The sequence below is a fragment of the Mobula hypostoma genome, chromosome 5 (genome assembly GCF_963921235.1).
Source record: "Mobula hypostoma chromosome 5, sMobHyp1.1, whole genome shotgun sequence".
Classification (NCBI taxonomy): domain Eukaryota; kingdom Metazoa; phylum Chordata; class Chondrichthyes; order Myliobatiformes; family Myliobatidae; genus Mobula; species Mobula hypostoma.
The window spans coordinates 183,328,168-183,353,327 of NC_086101.1; the positions used below are offsets into that span (position 1 = coordinate 183,328,168).

Genomic DNA, 25,160 nt, shown 5'->3' on the forward strand with positions numbered 1-25,160 from the left:
GGTTCACGAAAAAGATTCCAAGATTGAATGATTGTCATATGAAGTGCATTTGATGGTTCTGGGCCTATATTCACTAAAATTCAAAAAAATGACAGATGAAATAATTGAAACCTATTGACTGGTGAAAAGCTTTGAAATAGTGGATGTGGACAGGATGTTTCCTATGGTGGGAGAGCCTAAGACACAGCCTTGGAATAGAGGGGGGTTATTTTAGAACAGAGATGAGAAGGTCTTTCTTTAACCAGAGAGTGGTGAACGTGTGGAATTCTTTGTCACAGGAAGTTGTGGGGGCCATGTCTTTATGTATATTTATGACACAGCTTGATAGATTCTTGATTGGTCAGGGCACGAAGGGATATGGGGAGGTGGTAGGAGATTGGGGCTGAGGGGAAAATTGGATCAGCCATGACGAAATGGTGAGTGGACTCGATGGGCCAAATAGCCTAATTTTGCTCCTATATCATATGGTCTTATGATCTTATGTTATTGAAAATCATCTTGAATGTTACAATGAAAATGAAGATTTGGAAGATGCAATCATCAAAAGCATTATCTTCAATAGGTGTCTGTGAGGATTTTGTTCATTTGTAGTCAATCAAAACAACATGGCAGCGTACACTGGATGAATTCCTCCGTCGATAACCATTAGGAAATAATATACAGTTTTATAGTACTGCAGTAGTATTGTTAGTCAGATTCAGAATTAGATTTCACATCACCAGCATATGTCATGAAATTTGTTAACTTTGCGGCAGCAGTACAATGTAATACATGATAAATAAATACTGTGAAAACAAACTGAGTTACATTAAGTACATATATGTCTATTAAATAGTTGTTAATATAAGTAGAGCAAAAGAACAGAAATAAAAAAGTAGCGAGGTAGTGTTCATGGGTTCAAAGTCCAGTTAGAAATCAGATAGCAGAGGGGAAGAACCTGCTCCTGAATCGCCGAGTGTGTGCCTTAAGGCTTCTGTACCTCCTTCCCGATGGTAACAGGGCATAGCCTGGGTAGTGGGGATCTGTCATGATGGACATTGCTTTCCTAAGGCACCTCTGCTTGAAGATGCTTGTACCCATGATGGAGCTGACTAATTCTACAAGTTTCTGCAATGCACTTCGATCTTGTGAAGTAGCCCCCCCCCCAACACCCCGCATACCAGAGAGTGATGCTGCCAGTCAGAATGCTCTCCATGGTATATTTGTAGAAGTTTTCAAGTGTTTTAGTTGACAAACCAAATCTCCTCAAACTGCTACTGAAATATAGCCACCGTCTTGCCTTCTTTATAGCTGCATCACTATGTTGCGTTCAGATTAAGTTGTCAGAGATTTTGTCCTTTACCCTTTCTGAAGTCCTCATTCAGCTCTTTGTCATACTGACATTGAGCGCAAGGTTATTGCTGTGACACCACTCAGCGAACTAGCATAGCTCACTCCTGTATGTCCTTTTGCCAACAACGTCAACAATATCATCAACAAATTTGTAGATGGTATTTGAGCTATGCCTAGCCATACCGTCATGGGTGTAGAGAGAGAGTAGAACAGTGGGCTAAGCACACATCCCTGTGGTGCACCAGTGTTGATTATCAGTGAGGTGGAGATTCTATTTCCAATCTGCACAGACTGTGGTCTTCTGGCTAGGAAATCAAGGATCTCGTTACAGAGAGAGGTACAGAGGTCTAGGTTCTGTAGCTTTACGATTAGGACTGTAGGAATGATGGTGTTAAGTACTGAGCTAGAGTCAATGAACTGCAATCTGACATACAGTAGGTATTTGTGTTGTCCAGGTATTCCGAGAATGTGTGGAGAGCCATTGAGGTCGCGCCTGCTGTAGATCTATTGTGGTGATAGGCAAATTACAATGGGTCCAGATCGTTCCTGAGACAGGTGTTGATTCTAGCCATGACCAGCCTCTCAAAGCACTTCATCACTATAGATGTGTGTGCTACTGGATGATCATCACTGAGGCAGCTCATGCTACTTTACAAGGGCACTGGTATAATTGTTGCCCTTTTGAAGCAGGTGGGAACTTCTGACTGTAGCAGTGAAAGATTGAAAATGTCCTAGAATAGTGTTGGTGTTCTAATTTGTTTTATATGTCATTTAAATACATAACACATTACACAGTAAAATAGAAGTTTGTCTTCCTTATATTTTTTAAACTAGTTCCTTGAATCTTCGGCGAATCATGGCAGCTGCTTAATTGGGTCAAGATGTATCGGTCCTGATGTGTTCCAAACAACCAGGGTCCACTGCGTTGTTATTCTAAAAGTCATGTAGTCACCAAAATAAGGGTAACCTAACACTACAAAACAACAAGTTAAGCTGAGCAATGGGATCCTTGCTTGTTCCCTTCATTAACCAAGGCAGCAAGGCTTTTCTATACACATGTCTTTATATTCACTCTTTCTGCTGAGGGTAAAGGCTGGATTGCTTGGCCTTTAGACAACTTGTGCTTTCTATTCCTGTTCAATGACATAGGAGGGATAATGAACCATGTTTGCAGTCACTATGCATGCTATTTGATACATTGAAAGTGAATTAATTTTACTGAGTTGTGCAGTGGCAGTAAATGAATTGAAATACACTGAATGCATTTTATAGCCATTGTGCTTTCTTGCCCTGTCAGTTGTCGAGCTGACCCTTTAGTAAATGCTTTGCCAGTTAAAGAAACTAAGCAGTGGGTGTCGGAATGAATTTGCATTTCATACAACTCGCACTACTTTGGAAAAAAAGAAGGTAAACATGAAAGCTTAAACATTTTGCTGGATAGTTTTAAAAGTGTCTATTTTGGTATTCCTGAAGGGTAGTTACCCCTGTAAAAGAAATCATCAGGTAAATTCCTGCCTTCTGTTAGTTTTAAAAACTTATTTCTATTTTGAGATACAGCACGGTAACAGGCACTTCCAGCCTAATGAACCCGTGCACCCCAATTATACCAATGTGACGAATTAACCTACTAACCTTTAGGCGGGAGGAGAGAGAGCAGTGCACCATGCGCTTGCGCAGCCCCCCGGTGAAAAATGATATCGTATTTGTTAAATACGGGCCGTGGACAATTCTGATTTGATGGAGTGGGACGTGAAAGCACAGAGGAACATCTGGAGAAATTTCTGAAATGCTTGTTCGCTGCTGTCATTACTGCGTGGTCGGGAATCTTTTGGAGGGTAGGCCCCAAAATCCCCGGCTTTGCCTGCTGTTGGCGACTGAGGTTGAGGTCGAATCGTTCGGACAGAGATGGCGCTCAGTACTCGGTGTCAGAGAGCGGATCAGAGCTCGAAGTTTTCAGATAACTCAGAGTCGGACCGTGGTCGGGTATGGCAGGGAGAGTTTTACTTCCTTCTCCCGTCTGCGTGAGATGTGGGACATTTGAGAGACTTTGAACTTTTACTGTGCTCAAGGACTTCTTCATCAAGTTATGGTATTGTTGCACTGTTGTAACTATATGTTATAATTATGTGGTTTTGTCAGTATTTTCAGTCTTGGTCTGTCCTGTGTTTTGTGATATCACACCAGAGGAAATATTGTATTATTTCTTAATGCTTGCATTACTAAATTACAATAAAAGAGGACTACGTGTCTTCATAATCTAAACTTAACCCGTGCATCTTTGGAATGTGAGAGGAAACTGGAGCACTTGGGGGAAATCATGTGGTCAATGGAGAGAAAGTACAGTCTCATTACAGACAGCAGTGGAATTGAGCCCAGGTCACTCGCGCTGTAATAGCATTACTCTAACTGCTCTGCTTGTTTTTCCCTTGTACCACTTCAAAGTACTTAAGTTTTGAAATGATCTGTATGGATGGCTTGTAAAACCAAGTTTTTCACTGTATCTCAGCAACTTGCGCTGTAGTAGTGTTTAGTTAACAGTCATGATGAAGAGCCTGAAATGTCATCTGTTTAATCCTCTCTATAGATGCTGCCTGACTTGCTGAGCATTTTGTTTGTGTTGCTCAAGGTTTACAGACTTTGCAGAATCTCTTGTGTTTGTCAGATAAATTTAATTCAGAATGGATATCAAGTTCTTTGCTCCAGCAGAATCTAAGCTTTGTTTAAACGTGTGGTTCTTCCATATACTTTGTTAGGTACACCTGTACACCCACTCGATAACTTGAATCAGCCAAACATATGGCAGCAACTCAATGATATAAAAACATGCAGACATGGTTATGAGGTTCAGGTTTTCTTCGGACAAAACATCAGAATGGGAAAAAATTGTGGTTTACATGACTTTGATTGTAGAATAATTGTTGGAGCCGGACAGGGTGGTTTGAGTAGCTAACAAACTGCTGATCGGGAATTTTAATGAACAACAGTCTCTAGAGTTTACAGAGAATGGTGTGTGAAAAACAAAACAAAAACATCCAGTGAGTGGGCAAAAACGCCTTGTTAATGAGAGAGGTCAAAGGTGAATGGCCACAGTGGTTCAAGCTGACAGGAATCTGATGTTAATTCAAATAACCATACTTTACAATGGTGGTGTGCAGAGGAGCATCTCTGAATGCTCAACACATTGAACTTTGAAGTGGATGGGGTACAGCAGCAGAAGACCATGAGTATTCACTTGGGTATAGGAGGTACCTACCAAAATGGCCACTGAGTGTAGAAATAGTTGCACCTTTCAATATCTCACATCAGTTTTGTAGTATAGTTTTGAGTGTAGACACCATGAATTGATGGGCAGCTGCCAATTTGTTCATAGCAGGTTTCTCATGCAAAGTAATAAAATTCATAGTACTCATAAAGCACAAAAAGAGACAATTTGCCCTCTAAGTCCATGAAGGGTACAGAAATCCTTCATTCATGTTCATCATTTTATCCCTGTAAATCACCCTCTCACAATTATTACTTTGATTCCTATTTGCAAGTATTGATTTATTCCATTTCCAGAACTTCACATCATAACTACTGTCTGTTTGAAAAGATTTTTACATATGCTGATCTTGTATCTTTCATCCAATCTTTTAAACTAGTGTCCTTGCATCTTCAGCTAATGGGAACATGTTCAATCATTACAATATGTCACAAGTGTCGTGTCAAATAAAATTTATTGTCATTTAACTACATACATGTATGTAATGTATATATAAATGAGACGATGTTTCTTCAAACCAGATGTAAAGCACAGTAGTACACATTACAAATATAACACACAATAACTTATGAAGGTGAAGATAAAATCTACAGGTAAATGTATTCCAAAAACGAAGAAATACTCAAATGGCAAAATAGTACAACCATGGCTGACAAGGGAAGTAAAAGCAAAAGAGGGCATACAACAAAGCAAAAAATAGTTGGAATATAGAGGATTGAGAAGCTTTTAAAAACATACCGAAAGCAACTAAAAGAATCTTTAGAAGGGAAAAGATGAAATATTAAAGCAAGCTAGCAAATGGAAAAGAACTTTTTCAAGGACTTAAAAATAAAAGAGATGATAGTGGATATGGGACCACTAGAAAATGAGGCCAGAGAAATAATAGTGGGGACAAGGAGATGGCAGAAGAACTAAACTAATATTTTGCACCAGTCTTCACTATGGAAGACACTTGCAGTGTGCCGGGTGTTGAAGGGTATGAGGGAAGAGAAGTAAGTACAATCACTATTACAAGGGAGAAGGTGCTTGAAAAGCTAAAAGACCTAAAGGTACATAAGTCATCTGGACGAGATGAACTGCACCCTAGGGTTCTGAAGGAGGTAGAGGTGGAGATTGTGGAGGCATTAGAAATGATCTTTCAAGAAACATTGGACTCTTGCATGGTTCCAGAGGACTGGAAAATTGCAAACGTCACTCCACTTTTTAAGAAAGGATGGAGGCAGCAGAAAGAAAATTATAGACCAGTTAGCCTGACCTCAGTGCTTAGGAAGATGTTGGAGTCAATTGTTAAGGATGAGGTTATGCAGTACTTGGTGACACAGGACAAGATAGGACAAAGTCAGCATGGGTATAGTTTCCTTCAGGGAAAATCTTGCTTGATGGGCCTGTTGGAATTCTTTGAGAAAATTACAATTAGGATAGATGAAAGGGATGCAGTGGATGTGGTATATTTGAATTTTCAGAAGACCATTGACAAGGTGCCTCAGATAAGGTTGCTTACCAAGTTAAGAGTCTGTGGTATTACATGAAAGCTACTGACATTGTTAGAGCATTGGCTGATTGGTAGGAGGCAGCAAGTGGAGTAAAAGATTCCTGTTTTGTTTGGCTGCCAGTAACTAGTGGTGTTCCGCAGAGGTTGGTATTGGGACCACTCCTTTTTATACTGTATATCAATGATTTAGATGATGTCATAAATGATTTTGTTTGCTGAGGTTTCACATGATATGAAGATTGTTTGAGGGGCAGGTAGTGTTGAGGAAACAGGAAGGCTGCAGAAGGACTTAGACAGATTAGGAGAATGGGCAAGAAAGTGGCAAATTAAATACATGGAAACTGCATGGTCATGCACTTTGGTAGAAGACATATATGTGCAGGCTACTTTCTAAACAGGCAGAAAATCCAAAATCCTGAGACGCAAGGGGACTTGGGAATCCCTGTTCGGATCACCCTAAAGGCTAACTTGCAGGATGAGTCGGTGGAGAGGAAGACAAACGCAATGTTAGCATTCATTTCAAGAGGTCTGGAATTCAAGAGCAGGGATGTGATGCTAAGGCTTTATAAGGCACTGGAGAGACTTCACCTTGAGTATTGTGAACAGTTTTGGGCTCCTCATCTAAGAAAAGATTTGCTGGCATTGGAAGCTGCTTAACTGTGGCAGGTTTCAGAATCTCTTTTCATCAGACAACTTCTGATAGATAAAGATACCTAAAGTTATTGCTAAGAGCATATTGTTACATTTAATGATTATTCAGTCCTCATCGTGAATACAGTAAAGAGGCCAACATTGCCATTTATTTTTTGATTCAGCAAGGAAAGGAAGTAGGGGAATGAATATAAAAATATAAAACCACCACTGGTCTACTCACTCACACATTGACCAGTCCCAAGCTAGAGATAAGATTTACTTGTGGACATACACTCAGTGGCCACTTTATTAGGTACACTTGCTCATAAATTCAAATATTGAATCAGCCAATCATGTGGCAGCAACTCAATGCATAAAGGCATGCATTCACGATCAAACAGTTCAGTTGTTGTTCAGATACAAACATCAGAATGGGGAAGAACTGTGATCTGAGTGACCTGGAACGTGGAACGATTGTTAGTGCCTGATGGGGTGGTTTGAGTATCTCAGAAACTAATGATCTCCTGGGATTTTCCCTTGAAATTGTCCCTGTAATTTAGAGAGAATGGTGTGAAAACCATAAAAAGCATCCAGTGAGTGGCAGATCTGTGCATTAAAATGCCTTGTTAATGAGAGAATGGAGAATGGCTGATGCACTATCAATTACTCCAAAAGACTGGAAGTAGAGTAAATACTGAAAGGCTTTTATTAGCAGTAAAATGTGACCTCGACCATGCTGAGTATCTGCCCTGGGCTGGGGGGAGGAGCAGTGGCATAAATGCCTTTATTCAGGGGTCTGTGGGAGGAGCCACGGGAGCAGTCAGCAGAGGGGCGTGTCCAGACAGGTAACCCAGTTACAACATATATATGTGGTTTACCACAATGGCTGGACTGGTTTAAGCTGACAGGAAGGCAACACTAACCCAAATAACCATGTGTTATAACAGTGGTGAGCAAAAAAGCATCCCTCAATGCACACCACGTTGATCCTTGAAACGGATGGGTTACAGCAGCAGAAGGCCATGAACATACACTCAGGAGCCAATTTGCCACTGGGTATAAGATTCCCATTTATATCAAACCTTATCACACCTCTGATATTCCTTGTATAAGCAATGGCCATGACTAATGTTGTAGGCAAGAGTAAGCACCTTGCTCAACAAACAAAAAGATGAGAGACACAACCGGGCAGGTAGTGCCTGTGAAGGAACATGGACAGTCAACATTTTGGGTCGAGACTCTTCATCTGGGCTGAAAGAAAGAGGGTAGTATAAAGAGGGGAGGGGGAAGAGGTGGAAACAAGAGCTGGCAAGTGCTAGGTGGAACCAGCTGAGAAAGGGCATTAGGCAGATGGGGGCAAGAATGCTGGGAATAGTGGAAGAGGCTGCAAGGTGAAAGGAATGCAGGTGGTGAAAATCTGATCAGGAAAGAGATGGAACATGGAATCAAATAAGGGAATTGTGGTGTGCAGATGGGAACAATAAAGGGAGGGGACCCAGTGGGAGGAGTGTGTGGGTGATGGGCAGATGGAAACAGTAGGGGAGGTATTTGTGGGTGATGAACAAGTGGAGTGAGTGGGGAGGAAGAAGTGGAGACAGATGGGGTGATGGGGAGAGTTGGTGTTTGGGGAAATTGGGTGAATAAGATAGAGATTAAAGGGACTGAAAGGAGGCAATTTATCTGAAATTGGAGAATTCAATCTTTGTGCCATCAGGCTATAGAGTACTCAGACAGAATATGAGGTACTTCCAATATTCTACGTTGCTGTGCTCATGAATCACAGAAGCACATAGCATTACTGGAATTATCAATTTGGCCCACTGAAGCTGTGTCAAAACTCACACAGAGCAAGTGAAAAGCAAAATGCTACCAACGCAGTAAACTGGAATGAAAGTAGAATATACTGAAAACACTCACCAGGTCAGGCAGTATGTGTGTAAAAACTAAGATAAAAATTCGGGGTGACGGAACCAATCTGAGCTGTTAACTGCGGCGTTCTCTCTCTGTAAATGCTGACTGAATTTTTCCAACATTTTTTGTTCTTGCTCCAAAGAATAATCTGGAATGTTCCATTTCCTCACCCTTGCTTAATTTCTTGGCCAGTTGGCCAGGTTAGGCCTTATTCCTTGAGCATAAGAAAATGAAGGCAAATCTTAGAAAATTGTTTAAAATTTTGAAAAGGCATCAACAAGATGGATGGTAATCTTTTCTCCAGGTTAGGCAACACCAAAGCCAGGAGGAAGAGATTTTGGGAGAGGGTTTAACGATTGAAAAGGGACCAGAGGGGCAACTTTTTCACACAGAGGGTGATGATACACATACATGGAAAAGGCTGCCAGGGGAAGTGGTTGAAGCAGCTACAATAGTAACATTGAAGAAGCACTTGGACGGGTACTTGGAGGGGCAAGGCTTGGTAGGACATTGGCTAAATGTTGGAGGTTTGAGGTGGCTGGGTGTACACCATGGTTTGAATGGACTGGTTGAGCCAGAGGGCCTCTATTCGTGCTGCATTGCTCTATTGCTCTAATTCACTGCTGTCAACAGAGGACTTCTTGGTCTGATTCATATATGACTCCAGACCCAGTGACATCACATGTCACTTGCTCGCTCTTACCCCAACCCGTCCCTTCACCTTTTGATATTGGGTATCCTCCCACCATCTTTCAGTAAAGATGAAGGATCTGGACCTGAAACGCCGAGAGCGAGGAAGACCCGAGATTCGATCAATGTAAGTGCGGGGCTGAATTTGGAAGGTCAGCTACTGAATCGAAGTGGCGAGGTCCAGGCCCCAGAGCCTTTCAAGGCGATTGAACCCGACGTTTGAATGACAATTTAGGCACTGGGCCAGATTGAAGAGGTCAGGGTGTCAGGGCCTAAGGTGAGGGTCGGGCCAGTTGAGCTCGTTGCTCCACAATGTTTACTCGGCTCTGCACTGAACTAAGGGTCTGTGGACTGACTCTTTTTGTGGACTTCAGTTCAGAATGATATTTGCTTCCTTTTATTGTTTGCATAATTTGTTTTTTTTTCTCCCTGCACATTGGGTGTTTGAAGGTCTTTTTTTTAAATGGATTCTTTAGTGTTTCTTTCTTTCGTGTCTGCCTGTTAGGAGGAGAATGTCAACATTGTATAATGTATACTTACTTTGATAATAAATGTACTTTGAACTTTGACTGTTCATTTTCTTCCACAGATGATGCCTGACCTGTTGGTTTCCTCCCGTATATTGCTTGCTGCTCAAGATTCCAGCTTCTGCAATTTCTTGTATCTCCAGTAACACGGAAAATGTCAAAGCCTGCTGAAGAGTCCAGGACTTAATCAACATTAGGAAACTAATACTGGTTTTCCGAACATTGTACTCAACCTGTGAATTATTAAATGAAAATAACCTGAAGTAATTTGTCTCTAGACTGAGAGGGAAACCTGAGCAGCAATTTCAGACCAAACTTGAATCACTGAAGGATGCTCAACAACTGTGGTAGGGCTTTACCGTTAACACTTCTCTGATGAGCTCAATGCTTTCTATGCTCCCTGTGACCATCAAAGCTCGGAGGAACCTTCATGAATTCTCACAGCCTCTGATGACCCCGTGATTTTAGTCTCTCAGGCTGATGTGAGAGCATCCTGCAGAAAACATCCAGCCCAGACAAGGTGTTTGGCTGAGTACTAAAGACCCGTGCTGATCAATTGCCTGCAGTGTTTACTGATATCTTTAACTTCTCATTTCAGCACTCTGAAGTCCCTATCTGCTTCAAGCAGGCTTCAATTATACTGATACCCAAGAAGAATGAGGTAACCTGCATCAATGTCTATTATCCTGAGGCACTTGCATCCACTATGATGAAATGTGAGAAATGACATGGACCCATTCCATCTTGCCTACCTGAGCAGCAGATGCCATTTCATTGGTTCTTCACTCAGTACTGGAATATCTGGACAATGAAGGAGCATACATCAGAATGCTCTTCATTGTCTACAGCTTGATATTTGATACTAACATCCCCTCCAAACCTAGGCCTTCAAGACCATGGCCTCAATATCTCCTTGTACAACTGGATCCTGGATTTCCTCACTTGCAGATCCCAGTCAGTTCAGATTGGCAACAACATCTCCTCTGCAATCCCCATCATCGCAGGTGTACCACAGGGCTGTGTGCTTAGCTCCTTGCTCTACTCACTTTACACTTATAACTGCTGTGTAGCTAAGCATTGCTCCAATGCCATATTTATGATTGCTGGTGATACCACTCCCATTGGCCAAATCAAAGATGGTGATGAATCAAAATGTGGGAGAGAGAATGAAAAATCTGGCTGAGTGGTGCCACAACAATAACTTCTTCATCAACGTCAGCAAGACCAAGGAGCTGATTATTCACTTCCGGAATAGGAAACCAGAGGTCCATGAGCCAGTCCTCATCCGGGGATCGGGGTGGAGAGGGTCAGCAACTTTAAATTCCTCTGTTATCATTTCGGAGGATTTATCCTGAATCCAGGATGCAAGTGCCATTATAGAGAAAATAAACAGCAAAGCCTCTACTTTCTGATAAATTTGTGAAGAGTCGGCATGTCATCTAAAACTTGACAGACTTCTACAGACGTGTGGTGGAGAGTATATTGACTGGTAGCATTGCGGCCTGGCATGGAAACACCCATGTCCTTAAATGGAAAAATCTGCCAAAAGTAATGGATACAGCTGAGTCCATCCCACAATTAGACCATAAGACCATAAGACAAAGGAGCAGAATTAGGCCATTCAGCCCATCGAGTCTGCTCCACCGTTCCATCATGGCTGATCTCAGAGTTCACTCAACCTCACACACCTGCCTTCTCGCCGTATCATTTGATGCCTTGACCGATCAACCTCTGCCTTAAATATGCCCATGGACTTGGCCTCCACTGCAGTCTGTGGCAGAGCATTCCACAGATTCACTGCTCTCTGGCTAAAAAAATCCCTTCTTACCTCTGTTCTAAAGAGTCGACCCTCAATTTTGAGGCTGTGCCCTCTAGTTCTGGATAGCCCCACCAGAGGAAACATCCCCATCACATCCACCCTATCTGGTCCTTTCAGTATTTGGTAGGTTTCAATGAGATCTCCCCCCTCCCCCTCATTCTTCCACATTCCAGTGAGTGCAGGCCTGAAGCTGCCAAGCACTCCTCAAACATTAACCTCTTCATTCCTGGAATCATCCTCGTGAACCTCCTCTGGACTCTCTCCAATGGCAACACATCCTTTCTGAAATATGGGGCCCAAGAGTGTTGACAATACTCCAAGTGCGGCCTGACGAGTGTCTTACAAAGGCTCAGCTTTTATATTCTATTTCCCTTGAAACAAATGCCAACATTGCATTTGCTGCAGATGAACACTTCTACACATAATGGTGTCGCAGGAAAAATCATACATCATCAAGGACCTCCATCTTCCAGGTCATAGTCATAGTCATACTTTATTGATCCCCAGGGAAATTGATTGAGGTCATGCTTCCTTCTCGCTGCTGTCATCAGAAAGAAGATACAGGGGCCTCAGGACTCACAGCACCAGGTTCAGGAACAGTTATTACCCTCCAAACACCTGGCATTTGAACCAGAGGGTATAACTTCACTCACTTTTACTCGCCTCATCACTGAATGGTTCACTGTTCCCACAACCTATTGACACACTTTCAAGGACTTTACAACTCATTTTCTTGATACTTGTTGCTTATTTATTTAATATTATTATTGTGGTGCTCTGAGGTGGGGGGGGGCATTGTTGACAGCCTGCACCAGCATTCTTAATGACCAATGCTATTTATTGTTTTTTTGTGAAAATACTTTTGTGGGATTATGGTGGGAACCAATTTATTGTTACATTTTAGCTTGGGTTATATGAGGGGTGATTGATAAGTTTGTGGCCTAAGGTAGAAAGAATCAATTTTAGAAAACCTAGCACATTTATTTTTCAGCATAGTCCCCTCCTACATTTACACACTTCGTCCAGCGGTCATGGAGCATACGGATCTTGGACCTCCAGGAAGCACCCACAGAAGGGGGATTGATAAGTTTGTGGCCTAAGGTAGAAGGCGATGAGTTATACAACTCTTGTTACATGCACATGCAGTTCAACTCTGAGTGATTATGTAGAAAGTTTGAGGTTAATAACTCATCAGGGGTGATTGATGAGTTCGTGGCCTAAAGTAGAAGGCGATGAGATATTAATTTCAAACTTTCTGCATAATCACTCAAAGGGTTGAAATGCATGTGCCTGTAACGAGAGCTGTATAACTCATCTCCTTCTACCTTAGGCCATGAACTTATCAATCACCCATGCTGTGGACAATTTCTGGAGGTCCAAGATCCGTATGCTCCACGACCGCTGGACTAAGTGTGTAAATGTAGGAGGGGACTATGTTGAAAAATAAATGTGCTAGGTTTTCTAAAATTGACTCCTTCTACCTTAGGCCACGAACTTATCAATCACCCCTCGTACAGTGTGTTTGTGGGTCACCCTGACTGTAACTGGGGTTGTAATAATCACTTCCCCCATCTGTAGGTGACTGAGTGGGTTCTCTATTTGGGTCATAGTGCCCGGTCTGCTTTCATGTTTATCGCAATTAAAATGGTTGTTGAATTTAACGAGCTTCCTTGTCTGCCATTTTGAATCAAATGCTCACCACATCATATTTTTTTCTCATTTTGTATTTGCAAATTTGTTATTTCTTGCACATTCGTTGTAGTCTGTCCTATTAAGGGCAGTCTGTTATCAATTGTATTGTATTTCTTGTACTTACTGTGAATGCCCAGAAGAAAATGCATGCAGGGATATATATTTATTGACTTACAGTGCAGAAAAGGCCCTCCCAGCCCTTTCAATCATACTGCCAAGTAACCCCCCCCCCCAATTTAATCACACTGCCAAGTAACCCCCCGATTTAATCCTGGCCTAATCATGGGGCAATTCACAACGACCAACTAACCTACCAACAGGTACGTCTTTGGACCGTGTGAGGAAACCAGAGCACCCAGAGGAAACCCACACGGACACAGGAAGAACATACAAACTCCTTACAGGCAATGACGGGAACATATCTGTAATTTGATAATAAGTTTGATTTGAACTTCGGACTTTTGAAGAGGAATTTCTTCCCATCCAGAGTATTATTTATAACTTGGAGTGTTGTGTACTGTTTTGGTCTCCATCTTATAGCAAAGACATAATTTAACTGGAAACACCATGAAAAAGCTTTACAAGATGTGGCAGGATTCTTAGGACTAAATTACACAGAGATGTTGGGCAGGCTCGGCCCTTTAATTAGTAAAGTACAGAAGACTGAAGGTGACCTTACAGAGGTATTTAAAATCATGATGGGAAAATCGATACTGGTTTATTATTGTACCAAGTAGCAGTGAAAAGCTTGTCTTGCATACTGTTACACAGATCACATTTTTACACAGTGTATTGAGCTCGAACAAGGTAAAACAACAACAATGCAGAATAAAGGGTAAAAACTATCAAGAGAGAGCAGTACAGGTAAACAATAAAGTGCAAGATCATAATGAGGTAGATTGTGAGGCCAAGCGTCCATCTTATTCCAGAGGAGGTCCATTCAAGAATCTGATAACATTGGGATCAAAGTTGACCTTGAGGCCTGGTGGGACGTGCCCGATGGGAAGGGATGAAGAGGGAATGTCTAGGATGGGCGAGGTCTTTGATTATGCTGGCTGCTTTACTGAGGCAGCAAGAGGTATAGGACAAAGCCCATTGAGAAGATACTGATTCCTGTGATGTGCTGTTCGCATCTCTGAAAGGAAAGGGAAAATAAAAACAAGAGGGCCTGGTTTTAAGGTGAGATGTGAAAGATTTCAATAGGAACCTGAAGGGCAACTTCCTCACAGGTTGTGCTTATGTGGAATGTGCTGCCAGAGACAGTGGATGCAGCAGACATACAGGAGGTGTTTAGAGAGGTTTAGATTCTCTGTAATGCAGTCCCTAGAGTCCTGGTGGCACCTTTGTAAATCTTTCCCACGTTCTTTCCAATTTAATTATGTCTTTTCTATAACAGGAGGACAAACATGGGCTGGCTTAGTGGGTAACTTAGTTGGATCTAAACGACCTGCTTCTGTGTAGTACGCTACCGCTCCAATCAAATGGTGGTGAAGGTGGGGCGTGTGAACAATTTTAATGGGGATCGCTAGGTATTGTTGAAGCTGAAGGTCTCAAGCATGTAATAGTCATAGTCATACTTTACTGATCCCGGGGGAAATCGGTTTTCGTTACAGTCGCACCATAAATAATTAGATAATAATAAAACCATAAGTAGTTAAATAGAAATATGTAAATTATGCCAGGAAATAAGTCCAGGACCAGCCTATTTGCTCAGGGTGTCTGACCCTCCAAGGGAGGAGTTGTAAAGTTTGATGGCCACAGGCAGGAATGACTTCCTATGATGCTCTGTGTTGCATCTCGGTGGAATGAGTCTCTCGCTGAATGTACTCCTGTGTCCAACCAGTACATTATGTAGTGGATGGGAGACATTGACCAAGATGGCATGCAACTTGGACAGCATCCTCTTTTCAGACACCACCGTCAGAGAGTCCAGTTCCATCCCCACAACATCACTGGCCTTACGAATGAGTTTGTTGATTCTGTTGGTGTCTGCTACCCTCAGCCTGCTGCCTCAGCACACAACAGCAAACATGATAGCACTGGCCACCACAGACTCGTAGAACATCCTCAGCATCATCCGGCAGATGTTAAAGGACCTCAGTCTCCTCAGGAAATAGAGACGGCTCTGACCCTTCTTGTAGACAGCCTCAGTGTTCTTTGACCAGTCCAGCTTATTGTCAATTCGTATCCCCAGGTATTTGTAATCCTCCACCATGTCCACACTGACCCCCTGGATGGAAACAGGGGTCACCGGTACCTTAGCTCTCCTCAGGTCGACCACCAGCTCCTTAGTCTTTTCACATTAAGCTGCAGATAATTCTGCTCACACCATGTGACAAAGTTTCCTACCGTAGCCCTGTACTCAGCCTCATCTCCCTTGCTGATGCATCCAACTATGGCAGAGTCATCAGAAAACTTCTGAAGATGACAAGACTCTGTGCAGCAGTTGAAGTCCGAGGTGTAAATGGTGAAGAGAAAAGGAGACGAGACAGTCCACTGTGGAGCCCCAGTGTTGCTGATCACTCTGTCTGACACCCAGTGTTGCAAGCACACGTACTGTGGTCTGCCAGTCAGGTAACCAAGAATCCACGACACCAGGAAAGCATCCACCTGCATCGCTGTCAAAGCACCAGTACAGAGACAACAGTCAGAATGGCGTAATTTCTGCTGGACACCACAATAACTCTGTGAGGAGTGCTGTTGATGTCACTTGACTCACCCAGTGGCACATTACGCCTACATGAATGTTGTTGAGTCAATCGCTGAGCTCACAGTCGTTCCTCTTTAATCATAAAACGGCCACTCGAATCTCCCAATGACGCATGTCCCAAGCTAATAGGTACTTCATTTGACAATGCTTTGTGCTTTAACTGCCTTGAAAAAAAAATCACTAGAATGATATCATTGAACCACGGAACTGGTTATCGTGGTATTATCAGCTACTGTTTAATCTCTTGCTCGATGCCTTCTATAGAAATTCCAAATGCAATTTCGTTGAAAGTGCCATCTTTTTTGTTGAGATGGGATGATTTGAAAGGCGTAAAATTCATAGCTCACTTAGGAGAAAAATGCCTTTCAAAAGCATTTATGCTGTCAAGTATTCTATCAGTATTTGATGAGACATTTGCCGTCACGCCTGAATCTGATTGCGTGATGATATGTTTTAGGATAAACGGTTTCACTAACTCCATTGCGCTGGCAGGTCTGAAGTTCAACAACACCCTTTTCCTGATCTTTAATAACAAAAACTTATCATCCATAATATTCCATTCTTATCCCATCAGCTGTGCCTCGATGTGTGCAGCTTGTGTTTCAGATTTGTGAGCTTGGGAGTGAGGATTGAGCACGGAAAACTTATCAGAATCAGCTTTATTACCACCAACACGTTACGAAATTTGTTGTTCTGTGGCAGCAGTACAGTTCAAGACATATTTTGTTACAAGTTGGCAGCATGGTAGTGTAGTGGTTAGCGCATCACTTTATAGTGCCAGCAATGAAAGATAGACATTCAATCCTCACTGCTGCCTAAAAGGCAGAACATCTGCTACTGAAAAATAAGAAGTTTCTAGAAAAATACAGAAGAAATTGTATTTTAATTACTGGGAATTTGGAGAGACATATGATTAGGAATAGTCAGCATGATTTTGTCAAAGGCAGGTCATGCCTTATGAGCCTGATTGAAATTTTTGAGGATGTGACTAATGTTACGAGAATACACATAAAATTAAGATGTTTGCTGGCCTGGGCTAGCATCAGTGGCATCAGCAGTTGGTCTGCCACCTGCCCTCAGGGGAAGGAGAGATAAGGAACAATGGAGCAGCGTCTGGAGATGTGTAATGAAGGGATGTGGGAGGAAGAGCTGTCTGGAGTGGCTCCCCCCTTTGAACCCTGAACTGTTTGAAGTGATGGACAGGCGATACCCCAGCAGGGGGATAAAAAGGGACAGGTTCGCTAAGACAGACACACACGCCACCCGAGGTAACGAGACCCTGGAAGCGGTGCGCCTCTCACGAGTGGTGAGAAGTACCGGACAACGCACAGGGTGGAAAGGTACGATCAGCGGGAACCCGGTGTGTGTCCGCCCTTGCCTGGGTGCCGGGTTCACTGCAGAGGATCGACCGCATCTGGAGGAGGGGTCACAGTCGGTGACCTCAGGTGACATCACCAAGGACCCGCCCAAAAGTTGCTCGTGAGCAATCTCGCTGGTCTGTGAGTGAAGCTGTGCTGAATGATGAGTTGTTCTCTCTGTCTCTCTTCCCCCACCTTGTCCATTGCCATGGCAACGATTACTGCGAACTGAACTTTGAGTCATTTTGAAATTGGTCATTTACCCCTAGACAACGGTAGAGCTTGATTGATGCTGTTATCTTAATTCTGTGCACATGTGTGGTTATCATTGTTGAATTGTTGCATTTATTATCCTTTCGATTACTGTGTTGCTTGTTTCTTTAATAAAACTTTCTTAGTTCTAGTACTCCAGACTCCAACTGAGTGATCCATTTCTGCTGGTTTGGCAACCCAGTTACGGGGTACGTAACACTAAACACACTGATGAAGGTAGAGCAGTAGATGTAGTGTATATGGATTTCAGCAAGGCATTTGATAAGGTACCCCGTGCAAGGCTTGTTGAGGAAATAAGGAGGCATGAGATCCAAGGTGACCTTGCTTTGTGGATCCAGAATTGATTTGCTCACAGAAGGTAAAGAGTGGTTGTAGATGGGTCATATTCTGCATGGAGATCGGTGACCAGTGGTGTGCCTCAGGGATCTGTTCTGCGACCCCTTCTCTTTGTGATTTTTATAAATGACTGGATGAGAAAGTGGAGGGATAGGTTAGTAAATTTGCTGATGACACAAAGGTTGGGGGATGTTGTGGATAGTGTGGAGGGCTGTTAAAGGTTACAGCGGGACATCGATAGGCTGCAAAACTGGGCTGAGAAGTGGCAGATGGAGTTCAACCCAGGTATGTGTGAGGTGGTTCATTTTGGTAGGTCAAATATGATGGCAGAATATAGTATTAGTGGTAAGACTCTTGGCAGTGTGGAGGATCAGAGGGATCTTGGGGTCCAAGCCCATTGGACATTCAAAGCTGCTGCGCAGGTTGACTCTGTGCTTAAAGAGGCATATGGTGAATTGGTCTTCTTCAACCATGGGATTAAGTTTAAGAACCGAGAGGTAATTTTACAGCTATACAGGACCCTGGTCAGGCCCCACTTGGAGTACTGTGCTCAGTTCTGGTCACCTCATTACAGGAAGGAATGGAAAGTATAGAAAGGGTGCAGAGGAGATTTACAAGGATGTTGCCTGGATTGGGGAGCATGCCTTATGAGAATAGGTTGAGTGAACTCGGCCTTTTCTCCTTGGCACAACAGAGGATGAGAGGTGACCTGATAGAGGTGTATAAGATGATGAGAGGCATTGATCGTGTGGATAGTCAGAGGCTTTTTCCCAGGGCTGAAATGGGTAACACGCGAGGCACAGTTTTAAGGTGCTTGGAAGTAGGTACAGAGGAGACGTCAGGGGTAAGTTTGTTTTACACAGAGTGTGGTGAGTGTTGGGAATGGGCCGCCGGCGACGATAGTGGAGGTGGATACGATAGGGTCTTTTTAGAGACTCCTGGATAGGTACATGGAGCTTAGAAAAATAGAGGGCTATCAATAACCTTAGGCAATTTCAAAGTAAGTACATGTTTGGCACAGCATTGTGGGCCAAAGGGCCTGTACTGTGCTGTTGGTTTTCTATGTTTCTATGGAAAATTCACTGAACAATTACCCATAATATATAAAAATACAAGCAAACATAGGAAAATTAAACTTCAAGAATTCTACACCCCAACAGTACAGGATGGCACAGTAGGACAGTGGTTAGCACAACGCTTTACAGTACAGATGACGCAGGTTCAATTCCCGCCACTGCCTGTAAGGATTGTACAGTCTGCCCAAGTTTTCAGTTTCCAGTTTCCTCCCACAGTCCAAAGACGTGTCAGTTGGTAGGTTAATTGGTCATTGTAAATTGTCCCATGATCAGGCTTGGATTAAATCCAAGGTGGCGCGGTTTGAAAGGTTGGAAGGGCCTATCCCCAGTGTATCTCAATAGATAAGTACCAAGGTTGTTCAAAGTTCACAGTAAATTCATTATCAAAGTACATAAGTGTCACTATATGCAACCCTGAGGTTCACTTTTTGCAGGCATACTCAATAAATCCACAGCAATCATAACAGACTCAATGAAAAACCACAGCTTTCGCACATTCGTACTGTTCTTCTCCTGTCTGGGGTAGCACTAGCCACGTAACCACAGCTCCAAGTCACGACTAATCCTCTTATTCAACTCTCTCTCTTCATACCCTGATTTATATTGGCAGGACTGTGCTGGAGCCATTTTTAGGCACCACATCATAGAATCATGGTATCAGATGCCCAAGAATTTTGTTACTTGGTTCACTGTACCTTGTTCCAACTCTTTGGAAGTACTTAAAGTTCAAAGGTCAATGTAAATTTATTATCAAAGTAAGTACGTATATGTCCCCATATACTACCCTGAGATTCATTTTCTTGCAGGCATTCACTGTAGAATAAATATTACACACAAACACAGACTGACAAACAATCAATGTGCAAAGAAGGCAAACAGTTCAAATAGAAGAATTAAAATAATAATAAATAAGTTTATTTATTACATGAGTTGCAGAGTCCTTCAATGTGAATCCATAGCTTGTGAATTCAGTTCACTGTTGAGGTAAAAGAAGTTATCTTCATAGGTTCATGAGCCTCATGGTTGAAGGGTAATAACTGTTCCTGAACCTGGTGCTGTGGGACGTGAGACTCCTGTACCTCCTACCCAATGGTAGCAGTGACAAGTGAGCATGACCTGGGTGATGGCGGTCTTCAGTCCAGATTAAGAGTCCTGACTGAAAATGCTAAATGTTCATTTCCCTCCATGGATGCTCATAGTCATAGTCATACTTTATTAATCCCGGGGGAAATTGGTTTTTGTTACAGTTGCTCCATAAATAATAAATAGTAATAGGACCATAAACAGTTAAATAGTAATATGTAAGTTATGCCAGTAAATTATGAAATAAGTCCAGGACCAGCCTATTGGCTCAGGATGTCTAACCCTCCAAGGGAGGAGTTGTAAGGTTTGATGGCCACAGGCAGGAATGACTTCCTATGCTGCATCTCGGTAGAATGAGTCTCTGGCTGAATGTACTCCTGTGCCCACCCAGTACATAATGTAGTGGGTCACTGCGCGACCCACTGAATTCCTCCAGAATTTTCTTTGTTACTCTAGCTCCCAGTGTCTGCAGTCTCTTGTGACTCACGCCACCAGGCTCAGTAACAGTCAATACTCCTCAACCATCAGGTTCTTGAACCAAGGTGGATAACTTCACTCAACTTCACTTGCCCCATCTCTGAGCTGTTCCCACAACCTGTGGACTCATTTTCAAAGATCTTCAACTCATGTTCTCAATATTTATTGTTTGCTGGCTTGCTTGTTTGCTTATTTAATTCATTATTTATTTATTCTTTTTTCTCTTTCTCTTTATAAAGTCAGATGCTGCATATCAGTATTACAGTGGAGTAAAGGGAATTACAGAGGCATGAGAGAAGAGCTGGCCAAAGTTGACTGTAAGGAGACACTAGCAGGGTTGAGCACAGAACAGCAATGCCTGGAGATTCTTGGGGAAACTTGGAAAGCGCAGGATAGGTACATCCCAAAGATGAAGAAGTCTTCTAAATGGAGGTTGAGGCAACTGAGGCTGACAAGGGAAATCAAAGACTGCATAAAAGCAAAAGAGAGGGCATACACAGAGCAAATATTAGTGGGAAACTAGAGGACTGGGAAGCTCTTAAAAACCAGTGGAAGGCAACTAAAAAGGCATAAGGTGAGAAAAGAAGAAATATGAAGATAAGCTACCAATAATATAAAAGATAATACCAAAGGTTTTATCAAATATATAAAAAGTAAAAGAGAGGTGAGAATAGATATTGGTCCACTGGAAAATGATGCTGGAGAAGTAGTAATAGGGGACAAAGAAATGATGTTTAAGTATTTTGCATGTTTTCAAGATGCAAGGCACTAGCAGTATGCCAGAAATTTGAGAGTGTCAGGAGTCAAAATTGAGTGTTGTTGCTCTTACTAAGGAGAAGGTGCTTGGGAAGATGAAAGGTCTGCACGTAGGTACATCACAGACCAGATGGACTATGCCCTGGGGTTCTGAAAGAGGTAACTAAAGAAATTGTGGAAACATTACTAATGATCTTTCAAGAAGCACTAGATTCTGTAAAGGTTAAAGATGGCTTAAAATTGCTAATGTCACTCCACTCTTTAAGAAGGGTGGGAGGCAGAAAAAAGGAAATTATAAGCTAATTGGTCTGCCTTCAGTGGTTGGAGTCTATTATCAAGGATGTGGTTTCAGGGTACTTGAAGACATGATAAAATTGGTCAAAGTTAGCATGGTTTCCTTGAAATCTTGCCTGACAAATCTGTTGGAATTCTTTGAGGAAATAACAGGCAGGATAGACAAAGGAGAATGAGTGCATGTTGTTTATTTGAATTTTCAGAAGGCCCTTTACAAGGTTTAACACAATGAGAACTCATGGTATCACAGGCAAGAAACTAACATGGAGAGAAGATTGGATGACTGGCAGGAGGCAAAGAGTGGGAAATACAGAGGCCTATTCTGGTTGGTGGCCAAGGACTATTGCTGTTCTGCATAAGATAGTATTGGGACCACTGCTTTTCATGTTATATGTGAATGATTTGGATGACAGAATTGATAGCTTTGAGACCAAGTTTGTACATGATACAAAGAAAGGCAAAGGGGCAGGTACTGTATAGGAAGCAGGAAGTCTGTAGAGGGACTTAGACAGATTGGGAGAATGGACAAAAAAAGTGGGAGATAGGAAAGATAGAATATAGTGTAGGGAAGTGTACGGTTATGTACTTTGGTAGGAGGAATAAAGGCACAGACTATTTTCTAAATGGAGAGAAAATACAAAAATCAGAGGTCAGAGGTGCAAAAGGATTGGGGAATTCTCATGCAGAATTTCTTAAAAGTTAACTTGCAATACATAAAATTACTACAATACTATTCAAAAGTCTTAGGCACACTAGCTATATCTACCTGCTGACCAGAGCCTACTCCCATTTAGATAAGCAAGGCAGCACTGTGAGGATCCTGTTTTTTGACTTCTCAAGTGCTTTCAATACTATACAGCCTTCATTGCTGGGGGAAAATCTCTGTTCAGTGCAGGTTGGTATTCACAGTGTATCCTGGATAACGGACTAGCTGACTAGTAGACCACCGTTTGTGCAGCTTCAGAGCAGAGTGTCAGACATGGCTATAAGCGGCACTGGGGCCCCACAGGGAATTGTATTGGCTCCTTTCCTGTTTACCCTGTATACCTTGGACATTAGCTACAACACTGAGTCACATCATCTACAGAAATTCTCTGAGGATTCAGCAATAGTTAGGTGTATAAAGGGAAGATGGGAGGATGAATACAGGGCCCTGGTGGAGGACTTTGTCAAATGGTGCAAGCTGAATCATCTGCAGCTCAACATCAGTAAGATAAAGGAGATGGTGATGGACTTTAGAAAGACTAAGCCTGCACTGCTCCTTGTTACTATTGATAGTGAGGACGTGAATGCGGTGAGGACCTATAAGTACCTGGGGGTGCACCTGGATAACAGACTTGAGCGGATCACCAACACAGATGCAGTTTACAAGAAGGACCAGAGTCACCTCTACTTCCTGAGGAGACTGAGGTCCTTTGGAGCATGCAGGCCTCTCTCTCACATATTCTATCAGTCTGTTGTCACCAGTACAATCTTCTATGTGGTGGTGTGCTGGGGCAATGACATCAACACGGGTGATACAACAGGCTCAATAAACTGATTAGAAAGGCTGAATCTGTTATAGGAGTCAAACTGGACACACTGGAGACTGTGGTAGACAAAGGACCCTACAGAAAATCCTGGCAATTCTGGACGTTTCTCACCCTCTGCCTGCCACCTTGGCTGAATGGAGGAGAACTTTTAGTAAAAGACTAAGGCAACTTACTTTTTAATCTTTTTTACTTCTCTTTTAATATTTGTATATTTGTATATCTGTGCACTTGCAATGCTACTGTGACATTGCAATTTCCTTTGGGACCAATAAAGCATCTATCTATATATATCTTTTGCATAATACTGTGTGTGTATATACACACACACACACACACACACACACACACACAATACAGTATATATATATATATACATTTGTAGATAGAGAGAGAGAGAGACAGAGATAGAGAGAGATTGGGAGAGCAAGACAGTGCGAGAGAGAATGAGAATGTATTAATACTAGTAGTGACTGTAATAACTATAGTTTGCATGACTTTTAAGTTTGCAGTTGACAGCAAAATTGGTTGCGTGTTAGGTTGCCTGAGGTTATAACAGAATTCAGATCAACTGGGAAAGTGAGCAAAGGAAAGACAGATGGAATTTATCTCAGACAAGTGTGAAGTGACACATTTTGGAAAGAATAACCAGAAATTGCAGAGTAAATGATAGAGTATTGGGCAGTGTTGTAGAACAGTGAGAACGAGTGAGACCACAGCTTGAGTAGTGCTTACATTCACACTTTCTCCTGAGAGCCTCGTATCACAGAGGCCAGTCTTCAGCCAATTTGGCTCACTCCATGTGAACTCAAGAAATGGCTAAGAGAGTTGGATTCTACAAAAGCCACGTGTCTAGACTAGCTGCACTACTAGTCAAGCTGTTCCACTACAGTCAAAACACTGGCCTCTACCCAACAGCATGGAAAAGAGAAATACAGGGAGTCAGAAAAAGGGAAAGAGGGACAGAAATTAGGCACAAGAGTTCCTGCAGGTGCCTCAACACCTCATATTCCACCTATCTAGCCTCCAAGCTGATGGCATGAACATCTACATCTCCAGCTTCTGGTATTTTCTCCCCTTCCTGTCCCTCTATTCCCCACCCTCACTCCCCTCTTACTCCTTCCCTTCTCCTTCCCTGCCCATCACTTCCCTCTGGTGTCCCTCCTCCTTCACATTCTCCCATGGTCCACTGTCCTCTCCTATCAGATTCCTTCTTCTTCAGCCCCCTCACCTGGCTTCACCTATCTATCTATCTATCTATCTATTTATGTATTAAGATATAGCACTGACTAGACCCCTCCAGCCCTTCAAGCCATGTTGGCCATCAGCCCCTGATTTAACCCCAGTCTAATCCTGAGCCAATTTACAATGATCGATTAACCTTCTAACTGGTGTGTCTTTAGACTGTTGGAGGAAACCACATGAGGAGAAAACCAATGGATTCCACAGGGAAGACATTACAGATGACGCTGGACTCCGATGCCCTGAGTTGCAATGGTACCCTGCTCTCCACTATCACCTTGTAGCTCGTACGCCTTCCCCTCTCCCTACCTTCTTATTCTGTCTTCTTAACCCCTCCTTACCAGTAAGGATGAAGCATCTCGGCCTGAGGCATCCACACTTTATTCTTTTCCAGAGATGCTGAGTTTATACAACACTTTGTGTGAAGAATTAACAGCTGCTCTGGTAGCTAGGTGCAGGTATGCATCCAGTTTCAATTCATTCCACAGAGAGACTGTTCCATGTCGACAGAGCATTAGAACAAACACGGAATGACACAATCAGCAAGATAAAAAACAATAGGCCAGAAATTGATGCAGTGTAATAATCACGTAGCAAGCTGAAATAACTATCATTATTACTAAACAAAGTCCAAGGGTTCCTGGAGACACTTAATCTCTGTATGATTC

At 42.5% G+C, this 25,160-nt stretch overlaps 1 protein-coding gene and 1 long non-coding RNA gene across 5 annotated transcripts in view; both read right to left on the minus strand.

Moving 5' to 3' along the window:
- galntl6 (polypeptide N-acetylgalactosaminyltransferase like 6) overlaps positions 1 to 25,160 on the minus strand; it is a 1,306,113-nt gene that overhangs the window by 552,000 nt on the left and 728,953 nt on the right. The gene's annotated exons all lie outside the window — the stretch shown is intronic.
- On the minus strand, positions 5,045 to 25,040 carry LOC134346367 (uncharacterized). The gene is made up of 4 exons (XR_010017920.1): positions 24,834 to 25,040; positions 9,861 to 10,014; positions 8,637 to 8,844; positions 5,045 to 7,268 (listed from the first exon to the last, which is right to left on the minus strand). It is a non-coding gene; the product is annotated as an uncharacterized LOC134346367 (long non-coding RNA).